The sequence below is a fragment of the Scardinius erythrophthalmus genome (genome assembly GCF_964197995.2).
Source record: "Scardinius erythrophthalmus genome assembly, chromosome: 21".
Classification (NCBI taxonomy): domain Eukaryota; kingdom Metazoa; phylum Chordata; class Actinopteri; order Cypriniformes; family Leuciscidae; genus Scardinius; species Scardinius erythrophthalmus.
In genome coordinates this window covers 27,556,910-27,569,048 of record NC_138241.1, presented here as the reverse complement: position 1 = coordinate 27,569,048, position 12,139 = coordinate 27,556,910, and positions in this window count along the sequence as shown.

Below are 12,139 nucleotides of genomic sequence, written 5' to 3'. Positions count from 1 at the left end.
AGAAGATATTTTGAAGAACGTTGGTATCCAGACAGTTGATGGAACCCACTGACTTCCATAGTAGGAAAAAAAGAATACTATTGAAGTCAATGGGGGCTCTCAACTGTCTGGATACCAACGTTCTTTAAAATATCTTCATTTGTGTTCAACAGAAGAAAGAAACTCATGCAGGTTTGGAACAACATGAGGGTGAGTAAATGATGACAACATTTTCCCTTTTTGGGTGAACCATCCCTTGAAGGCTAGAGATTCCTGTGCTTACACTCCATACAGGTAGGCCATAGTTTGTGTGTGTCAACAGGTACTGCATGTGCAATGGTCCACAGATGCGCTAAGTTCACTCAGGACCTTGTGAACGCAGTCACGTGTTTGTCATATTTGGCTGCTGAACGCACCCGCCCATAATCATCCACGCTCCCACACTCATGCGTCCCAGTAAACTAATTGGCGTTACTAATACATTTCAAAACAAACCACTGTCCTACTGGTACTGGAATCTTGACATAATAACATTATAATTTAATGCAAATAATGGCCTCATTAAGCTGATGTGGCAAATGAGTCCAAGCATGTGATGTGTTGGTGTTTTCCATGCCTTCACCCAACAATCTATTCCTTGTTCTGTACAAGAGTTATCCAGGACTATTATCATTCACAACAGATCACATCAATGAAATGTGAAATAAAATGAAATGTTTTGCTTCCAAGTTTTCATTTCACTGAACTTTTCATTAATTTATGGTCCTGTCACTAAAAACATAAGTGTAATTTAGTTTTAGATTTTATTAAGTATTTAGTCAATATACTAATGTTTCAGTTTAGAACAAAAGATACATTTTACCAAACAATCCTCAAACTGTTTTTACACCAAAAAAAAGTGTGCTTCACGTATAGTCCCAACTATTAGCATAACTGCTGTTAGTTCTCTGCTCCAGTATGATAATCAACAAGCCTTTTTGATCCCAAATGTTTTTTTGGAGATGACAGTCCCTTGAATACGGCTGTGCCATCAGCAAAGCACGGCTGATGTTTGAAATGATATTTACTGGAGTTCTCTCCATCTGTTCAGACTGAAGTCAAAGATGTGAGGCCTCGCTTCTGTGCAACTAAGAGCAATGTTCAGAAGAGCGATAGAGGACTAGTAAAAGTCATTTTGATTTACTATTACTATTAGAGTTATAGTTTTATCAATGAGTGTTACATGCATATTTTACAGTAGTTATAATTTATTGATATTGATATAATGATTTATAATATAATTACATTACATTACAGCTCCCTCCAGATAAAGAAGGGGTTTTTGCCATACAACAGTTCTATGAAAACACAAAAGCAGAATTTGCAAGAGGTTTTTCATGTATTTGTGTATTCTAATGCTTGAAAATTCAATGTATGCTTAACAAGAAAAAGTGCATAAACAAAATAAAACTATGTTCTGTAATCCTGTGTGTATATATATATATATACAGGCTATAATGCTGGTAGAACCACTGAATACACATTTGACAGTTTATTAATCAGGTACTTCTGCATTCCCACCTCTTGAGGTCACTGTGGAATCCATGTTTGTGGATGGCTCAACTTGCACCAACATAACGTTTCGTATGCATTCTTACATGCACAAGATTATACATACTTCACACATTAAGAGTATATGATATGTGTTGATTATAAGTAAAATTAGGAATATAAATAAGTTACTTGCTCATCCAAATGATGAGGAATTTCATGTGGACGTGAGCTATTAGACAGACATAAGCAGATGTTTATACAGCACTCTGACCTTTTTGATAGGATTAAACATGCAACAAAGCCTATGAACAATGTACAGCCACAAACGCAAATGCAAGCATTGAGTAAAGTCACCTCTCACAGCAGTTAAATTATGCATGGGACACAGTAATGTCATCCTAGCCGCGAACCCTGTATGAATTAAATTTAACGTAGAAGACGATGAAGCAATGAATGATAGACATCTTTGCAATGTCGCACACTTACAAAGGTCCTAGATCACATAATTTTCACAACTCACAACTTTTAAAACTTCTAGTTTTGTCAACTGAAAGACATCTCATCAGCTGAACTATTAGTGTGATTAAACATCTACAATCCATTGAACAGACTGTATTCTATCCCTCACAGCCTCGTTTTTATTCCTGCAAACAAATCAAATATGGCCTTGCCTATAGGTTTATATTGCTGGTTTTCTATCCTGACCTTTAACAAATGTATTGTCTTTGACATGTAGACGGCAAAAGTCTGGCTTCTGGTACTTAACATCTGGACTGGAGTACTTTCTGTTTCAAAGTGCTTTATTGGGATGATTGTTTATATATATAATATTTCAAAAACACATTGGCTACACAAACACTGATGCCATGCTAAAATAAAAATGAACAATATACAATTAAATATTTAACAAAATATTTTCAGTTTAACATTTCTACATTTTTAGAAGTATTGTTTTTACATTACATTTTACATTTACTATAATATAACATCATCTTTAATCTTTAAACAATAATAATTTTATAACACTGTTAAAGAAATCTTTAGCGAATTTCAAAATGAATCTATATTTCATACTGTACATTATAATGTTGGGATGCCTAAATTTGTGTCACTTAAAAGAACTGCATTTAGTTTTTTATTTAGACTTTTTATATTCAAAATATTATGGGATTTATTCATTTTTATATGTTTATAGAATTATACTTCAGTGTTGGTAGCCATGTGTGTGTGTATGATTGAATAGTGTTTTACATCAAATAGGCTACTATATCAAGAAGAGTTTATATTACGTGCCATCACCCAACAATCAATTCCTTGTGTTATCCAGGACTATTATCATTCACAACAGATCACATCAATATAATCTGAAATAAAATGAAATGTTTTGCTTCAAAGTTTTCATTTGAATGAACTTTTCATTAAAGTATTTTGTTGTTACAGCACTGTAAAAAGTTGTTACAGAACCATGCGTAATTGAAAAAATTAAGTAATGTGAACTTGACGATTACATAACTTTTTTTTTTTAATTACGCTTGAAGTTTATTTACTTAATAATTTTAAGGCAGCGAGTTTCCTCACTTTTTTAAGTTGTCAACTGATAACTTTTTACAATTGCTGTGCATTCAGGGGGAGTTTTTCTCACGCAGTTACTAATTTATTTTCTTATGTATCCATGTTAATTGTTCGAGAGAGGCTTATGATGATAAAGAGCTGGACAGCAACAGCATTATTTGATCCATACCTACTCAGTACTACTCACAACAAGGTGTCCAACCTATACTGGCAGAAGGTGGGATGGTGATATGATAAAACCAGAAAAAGTTTCCCAATATCAACTGAGGACGTCTTTGATGACCTTCATCAAACTCAATCAAGAGAGGCCAACTTTAAAATAACTGCATGGGGGTCTTACTGTATCACAGTAAACCAAGCTCTTAGCACCAGATTCAGAGAAACAACAAGTATATGTACAAAATCAGAAAAGACCCAATGTGGATACAAGAAACCCGCTGAATCAACACAGCAACCAAAAAGCAGTAAGCATAATACAGGCAAGAACAGCATATATTATCTGAGGCAGTACAGAGACTATAAGAAAATGTTTCTTACAAATCGAGGTTTGGAAAGAGCAGAGTATAAATATACACACATACAAATATAAATCTATATGAAATCTGCAGTGCTGACACAATGAAACATCAGCAGGGCAATGTCACCCTTACTTCACACCCAGCAACAGAGAGACAGGCTCCCAGGAGAGAGGACGAGCTGGAGAGAAGCGGACATATCATCAGATGGGCGATCACACAGTCTCGGGAGAAAAGTGGGATTGTTTATCTGGATCTCAGTCTATTTCCTCCTCTCTTGGGACACCGCAGCAGCACGTCACCCAGTGCACACAGCAGCCTCACAATTATTATACCTCATAATAATTAGCATTTAATGAAGCACCAAGCCATATGGAGGAATTTGACTTTAACTGGTGAAGGCATGCTGATAAATGTAGGTTAATGCTGGGTGATAAATAACACAGCTGGAAAAAGGACTAAATGGGCAAAATTTATTATAATTTATAATGGATTTGTTATATCAGTCATTCGGGTCGGATATGCATTTCCATTTAAAACAACACTTTTTAAGCAACATGACACACGGACGGAAAGAAGTTCATATACAAAAAAAATGTTTTAAGGACAAGCATCACTGTCAGAAATAGGGGTACAGTAGGAGTCCATTTCTGTCCCCCAAGGTACAATCTACACTAACGTACCCCATAGAGCTTGTTATTGGACCTCAAGGTACATATACTATATGTACCTTTTTGAGGGTCAAAAAGCATTAAAAGGTACATATATGTACTGTTTCTTTTAAAGGTTAAGGTACAATATTGTACCCTTGAGGGTACAGTCCCAGTGACAAGCCATTGTACCCCTAAAAGTACATTTATGTACTTTATTTTCTGAGAGTGCAATATAGTGTATACATCCAATAATGATGTTGTATAAAGAGGGTTTTTTATATTAATGATTGTATTATTTATTTAACAAAAGCTTTATATCATATTAAAGCAAATTACCAATTTTATCCTCATAAATTGCAAAAACATTCTGTATTAGTAATCATAATTCAGTGTGTAAATAATTGTAAGAAAAAATACCAATCGCAAACTAATATATTTAAATATGACAATGACGTCATGACAGCATTTTGAATTCGGAACATTTTGTGAGTCAATTAACAATATTCCAAACATACAAACAAAATTTCTTAAGTAGTAAGTTTACAACAACACTTTAGCGCGCCTAAGACAAACAATGTCTTTAAAACACAGTTTAAATGTTGACGCTTCAGGTATTTTTATTAGCTCTGTGGCATCGATACATTAATGTCCTCCTAAAAATGATTAAAAGTTTAGCAGATACACATTTAAAATGTACAGTCTTTCTCTTAAAAAAGCAGACCATAAATCTGATGACTCAACTTGAACTAAACCGATATAAATTCAGGTAGAAAATCATGTTCATGGTTGTGTCATATAAGGCTTACTGACTATAAAAAATAAATTAAAAATTATGAATTAAAAAGAAAAAAAAAACATGGTGAGATGAACCCTTCGATATGTCCTGGCCTAACTTCACATTTACCTGTACATTTCTGCATTAGCGAATCGCTTATATCCAAAGTCATTCACATTACAGCAAAGATATCTTTCAATCAGTTTTAATAGGAAACAAGTCAATACTGCACTTGTCAAGAGAATTTATGTACCCTCTTCACAGCGTATGGTTAAGTCTAGCGCTTTGAGTCTAAGAAAAGCGCATTAGAAATAAAATGTATTATTATTATTATTATTATTATTAGTGAACATACCCTAAAAATCACTTCCTACAGATCAGAGGAAATGGTGACATTTTGAACAGAAGCTAAAAACAATAAGATTTCAAGTAAATAATTCATGACCTACCTGTCTCACTTGCAGACCTCTTATTAGGCAAGAGAACAGCTGTTCTTTCCCTCAGCACACCCAAAGCCTCTGGAGGTGCTGCATCTGTTTGGGGGGAGGGCACATCCTCTAGGGTTCAGGCGTCAGGGGAAACTGCTGTGTGTTTAACTTGTTTATCCACAGATGGTGGAGATCAGGCCAAAAAAGAGGAAGCTTTAGTTTAATTTCACAATGCTTCTTCTGTCTGTCAAGCAATTACATGAATTACATACACAAGTTGTGATTGTAATGCTCTTTGAATGGATCATTTGTGAAATCAGTGTTCCAAATATTACTGTATAGGTCCAGGATATTAATGTGTTGTGTTATGATTTCAAGGTCTAATACACATTCACATCTGCTTGCCTAATCAACACTGCTTATAATTGAATCTGGAGCAGTGTGGGGTGTGATGTGCCATTGGTACTCCAGCACTTCCAGCAACCCTTGAAATTCAAATGTTCAGTATAGTTGACTACATTGTTATATTATAATGCATGGTGAAACCTTGCTGTAAGGCTTCGTTTGTCAACATTAGGTGATCCATTAGCAATATGTTTTTACAGTATGTATCAATCTTTGTTAATAAAAATACAATTGTTCATTGTTCTTGTTATTCAACTTTCAATTTTAAAAATGTATTAATAGATGTAGAAATTAACAATTAAAAAGATTAATAAATGCTGTAAAGTTTTGTTGTTGTTATTTCATGTTAACTAATGTATTTATGTAATAATAAATAATGATTACAACTGAAACCTGTTAACATTATAGTTTACTGTATGTGCTGCACATTCCTGCTGATATTCAGAACAGTAGCATGATTGCAAGTGATATATTACTTTTATTCAACAGTTAAATAAATTAGAAGTTTATACTGAGTTACTTACATTTAGTTTTGCAAGTTACTTTATGTAGCTTTAGCCACTGAAAATAGTTCCAAAAAAGCCACAGTAACGACTCAGCTTTTTTGAACAAATCGATTAAGTAAATGATTCAGTGACTCACTTTTTTTTGGTCCTTAATAGGAATTAGCACTTTTGAACAAATCGGTTGAATGAACGATTCAATTCTTGTCACCACCTACTGGTGTAACAATGTAACCTGCAGAAGAAGTCACTGCAAATAAACCCACAACTTACAGTATAATATATATATATATATATATATATATATATATATATATATATATATATATATATATATATATATATATATATATATATATATATATATATATATATATATATATATATATATATATATATATATACACACACACAAAACAAGTAATGCAATTCTTTTAACATCTAAAAAACAGCATACACAGTCATCTTAAAACCCACATCATGACATGTTGCCCTCCAGACAGAGACCTGGTTTGGACTAAGCACTACTCCTCTCTCCTTTTCCAGTCTTTCCTCAGGCCTGTATACAGGGGGATGTTTTCCTGGGATAGGTGGAACACAGATGCGCGGCAGTCCTTGCATTGCTGGGAGAGGAGATGGCTGACTACCTTTTGGCTTGGAGGCACCATTAACCAATTTGCTATCCAGATGTCCATCAGTGAGCAGTGGCCAGCTTTGTGCCAGTCTGAGCAGTCCAGACACATACATCTGGGCAAGACCATTCTATTCACAGTCTCAGACTCAACCCCCACACACAATCTGTTATTTTTCATCCGTAAATCCAAAAGCATGCCTGAGTATGACTGAGGGATTTTTTTTGTTGCCTATAGTGTTAAGTGTGTTTTTATTTTAATTTCGTTGCTTTAGAAGTGTAGCAATCTACATAGAATGGAGAATCTTTGTAGCATATTTTTTGGTCTAAAAAGAACATCTTTCCCAACCATCATACTGTGTATGTTTTCATATAACCGTTTTAGTTCCGTTCCTCGATTCTGATTGGCTGAGCAGCATTCCAGGGACGCTCAAGGGGTGGTTACACTGCATTTTCCGTTTCATTCATACAAATGCAGAGTCGTAGCCTGACTACGTCAGACTTCCTACTTCCGCTAATTTCATTTCGCTCCTGTAGTCAGTCTGAGATAGCAGCCCTTTCAGTTTTCCACCGGCCTGAAAACAGCTGGGCCAATCAACGAACAGAAGGCGGGCTGAGAGCCGTGACGTAGACGCTGATTGTACCGTGGTGGATGCGTAGATTTACTTCACATAATCTGCAAAAGTCGTTCACAGCCATGTTCACTCCGGTATTTCGCTCGGAGGTTTAGTTTTTGCATCATACATGCGTTTACAGTGGAAGTTAGATGCGGCTGAGCATGCGCATAACACACGCCATAACCAAACGTTATGTGATTGGCTTACGGGTAACCAATGATTTTAAACTTCAGACAAGTGAGAGAGAAAACACTTCTCTATTATGCTATTCCAGACTCTGTCTACGAAGCAAAGTGTAGTAGCAGAGTCTGGTATTACCAGGCTAGCAGAGTCGTCCAAGGCTGTCTCAATCGCAAAATCCTTCCAGTGCCCTGGACATTGCAACAAAAAAGTAAAATCCACCGCAAAAAACAGGAAGCATTGATAATACGTCACATTTGCTATTGCCGCTTTGCTGTTGTTGATAACCTTTTGTAACGCGAGTATAGTCATGGTGCCAGAAATGGAGTCATCAATGTGTAGTGAGACAGGGTTCTTACCAGTGCCCGAATTCGTCACGATATACAGGTTAACTATGTAGGGAGCCAACTTTCTTCATGACGGGAATCACTGAATCATTCACTCAACCAATTTGTTCAAAAAAAAGTGCCGCATTTATTCAGTCATTGAATCATTTATTTACCGATTTGTTAAAAAAAACTCTGATTCATTCAGGAACATAACTTCACTACTTTGTATAGCTCAGAGACATTGGTTTATTTAGCTGTGGCTTTGTTTGGAACTATTTTCATTGCCGGAGTGAAAAATTGACAGTATTGTGTTTGTAAAGCAATTAAGTCACTCAATATCAAATTCTTGTTTATTGAACTGTAAGCTAAGGCTTTTAGCTTCTTTAAATACAACAATTGATTATACATAGATTTACCCTGTTAATTGGTTTACTATAAATAGATTTGCAGATGAAATAAATCACATCAACAGAAGCAAAGATGAACAATTTTCATATTGTCATTCAGTCCCACCATCCGCCTGATTGATGATACCTGTACGAACAGTGTGTGTATGTCCCACAACCACAACCTCTGCCAGTGCGAACATTTGCCTTGTGGCACCAATTCCCAGGAATGCCTAACCTGTGCCAGCTGTTGGAGACAAGCTACCTGTGCCAACGGTGGCGGGAGCTGCCCACCACATCATCTGTTCCAGCGTTTCCATCTGTAGCATTTGTACGGATCCTCCTCTCTCTGCATCTGGACCCTCTAAAGAAAGCTTTCCAATAGCGCTGGCCTTGACTATGACTGCCAACCAGGCCAGATGTTCGAGCTGTAAGCCCCGGGCTAAATCAATGTAGCTCTCCGCTCATTATTCCGGGCCTGATGAATTGCAAGTGGCTGATTTTTTTTCAGCATACACTACAACAAACCATCCATCACAGAGAGCGAGATGTGAAGAGACGCAGGGGTGAGGCTGTCTAAGGAGGAGCTTGCAGATGTGTCTTTCAAGACATTTGGCAGATTATGGGATAGCTTTTTGAAAAGATAGCCTCTTTAAACAGTCAAATAGACCACAAAACAGTTGACATGGATGTCTGTTTTTGTATGCATTATGCTAGTTATCTAGGAAGCCACCTGAGCTGAACCGGATCAGTTTCATTCATAATCAAATCATTCAGAATTGTGAAATTAATCAAATGATTCCCTAAAAATATCCGACTTAAAAAAATAATAATAAAAAAAAAACAACGATTTGTTCCATAATCAGACATTGTTATTTCTCTCATAAACCTACCAAGGAAACGTAGGCCTACTATAAACGTACGTTTATATTACTTTAACTTAATGTTTTAAAGATAAAAGCTCATTTGTATCATTTATTTTGTTTCATATAGGTTACAACAGAGTGTCAAAGGTGTCAACAGCCAATCAGCACACTACGCAAGTTGCGTAGGGCCGCGCAAATTTCTCAAGGACCCGCCTCCCCCTCGTGCCAAAGCGCGTCAATCAAAGTTTACAACATAGATGAGAAAATTAAGCGGAACTATCCTTCTGTTTACGAAGAGAGAGAAGAAAGAAAAAAAAAAAACATGAGAGTGAATTGCGGGAACAGCAATCAGGTAGACTTGTGTTCTCTCCTCTCCAAGTTTGATGTCAGCAAAGAACAGTAAAGTTAAGTTGATGTGCATCTCTCTCCAGTCTGTCTGTCTTGCTAACCCAGCTGGGCAGTGCATATTTTGGTCATTCTGTGTCTTGCTTAATGCCGACCACTTCCAGGGCTGTGTTCTGTGACTTTGTGCCTGAAAAATGAATGAAATACAACTATTTATTACGTTTGATAAACGACAAAGGGCAACGGTGTTTGTTTAAACTGAAGCTCAGAAAAGGTAACCGCGTCGCGCGTTTACATGCTTTTTATGCGCGTGCACGAAATGAAACGCTCACTTTCCAGCAAAACATCTGTGGGGACCAGTACAATATGGGCGTGATGGCACTCCTCACTATAGACGCACATACTTTTAAAACAAGACAATGATTATCTAGTCTCCAAGTCAGTTTAGTTACAACTCTGCAATAAAGCAATGTATTGATTGACTATTGATTTATAGGCTATATTGCATTTAAAATGTTGATTGGCTGGACATACTGATCAATATGGATGCACATCCCCTCAGTAAATAATAACCATCAAGCATCAAGTATTGCTTTTATCATTTAAAACACATTGACATGCTATGGGGAAAAATCGAAGATAACGTCAGTAAACTACGGTGTACCGCAAGGATCTGTGTTAGGCCCTCTGCTATTCTCAATATATATGCTGCCACTTGGTAATATTATAAGAAAACATGGAATTAATTTCCACTGTTATGCTGATGACACTCAATTATATATTTCATCACGACCAGATGAAAACGCTAAATTATCTAAATTAACAGAGTGTGTTAAAGATATAAAATACTGGATGACATGTAATTTTCTGCTATTAAATTCAGATAAAACGGAGGTTTTTAACTATACATTTATAATACAGTTATTAACTAACTGTATTTCTCTATGTACATTTCTGAAATGCACTTTCTGTAAAGCTGCTTTGAAACAATATGTATTGTGAAAAGCGCTATACAAATAAATTTGAATTGAATTGAATTGAATATGGCAAGCCATTCTAGCTTTTATTCATTCACAGGATGCATTTTTGATATAAATAATTAAATTTGTACTATTTAAAATGTAAATTATTGATATTAAGAATGTACTTTTTCTAGTAACAATGTCTATGTTACATTTTCATTAGTCTTAGTTAAAGGAGGGAGGATTGTAGTGGGAGCACTGGGGTGTCAGGTGTGACTGTGTGGCAATGGCAAATGGTTTACATGGCTCATGGGTCGAGGTAGGAGGGCCCCTTAACAGAATTTTGCTTAGGGCCCCAGGGAGGTCATGATCAGCTCTGTCAAACCAAAGTCCCTTTACTTTTGGGTGTAAATAACAACCATAAGAATACTTGGCCAAAAGAATTAATCTATTTTGTGTAAGACTGTTTTTTAGGTGTTTCAAAATTTGATCTGATTTGACTTATCCTTATGAATTGATTTATCCTTGGTTTTAGGCACTCATCTTGTTGTTGTAAAGAGCAGCTGTCACAAAAGTTTAACCCTTCCATAATGTCTAAAATATGATATGAATACATTATGAAAAATATAACCCAGTTTGAAAGTTACATTTTTATTATTTAAAGGGGGAATCATGGTAAGTGATAAATATTTCTATAGACTGAGTTCCCTTAAACATGGCTAATCAATATGAAAACATATATTCATACTGCACACGTAGTACAATGAGCAAATACACATACACACCCTTTAATGATGACATGCTCTATAGATGCAGCGACATAAACAAATATGTTTGACTGAAAATCTGGAGAGACACTTATTCATTATTAACATTTTAAATGCTTTACACTCTACAGCATACGCACTATTGACTATTTATGCAGTTATCATTAAAATTGAAAAACCACTAAGTATTCTGTGGTGCATTAAAGAGTTAAAGATCTTACAGAAACTCTGATGGTAATTTGCTCATTTTTCTCTGTGAAAAAGGCATTGCCTTACGGTTGGCTGAGTTATGGAACATTTGCCACAATCACAATGCTAAAAAAAATATCGAAATATTTCATTATACTGTGACAAAGCATAACAACCTGTGATTAACTTCCTGTGTGAAAATGCACTTAATAACTCACCAAGATTCAGCTGAAGAATCTTTGCAGAAAAGATTCTCAGCATCCTGGGAGGTTCCATGCGATTATCCCTGTGCCTTGAAGGTGAGCCAAAACAAACATTCTTCAAGATGTGGAGAAAAGAAAAGAGGGGAGCTATGTCATCCAGTTGTTGTTATGCAAATACAGTCTGCGCTTCCAGATGTGTATTTTTCAGCCCCTTGTCCCCTGTGAAGGCGTGTTGGGCCCTCAGGGAATGTAAAAACCAATATAATCGCTAAACTTAGTTGAGTCCAGCTGTTCCCAGTTG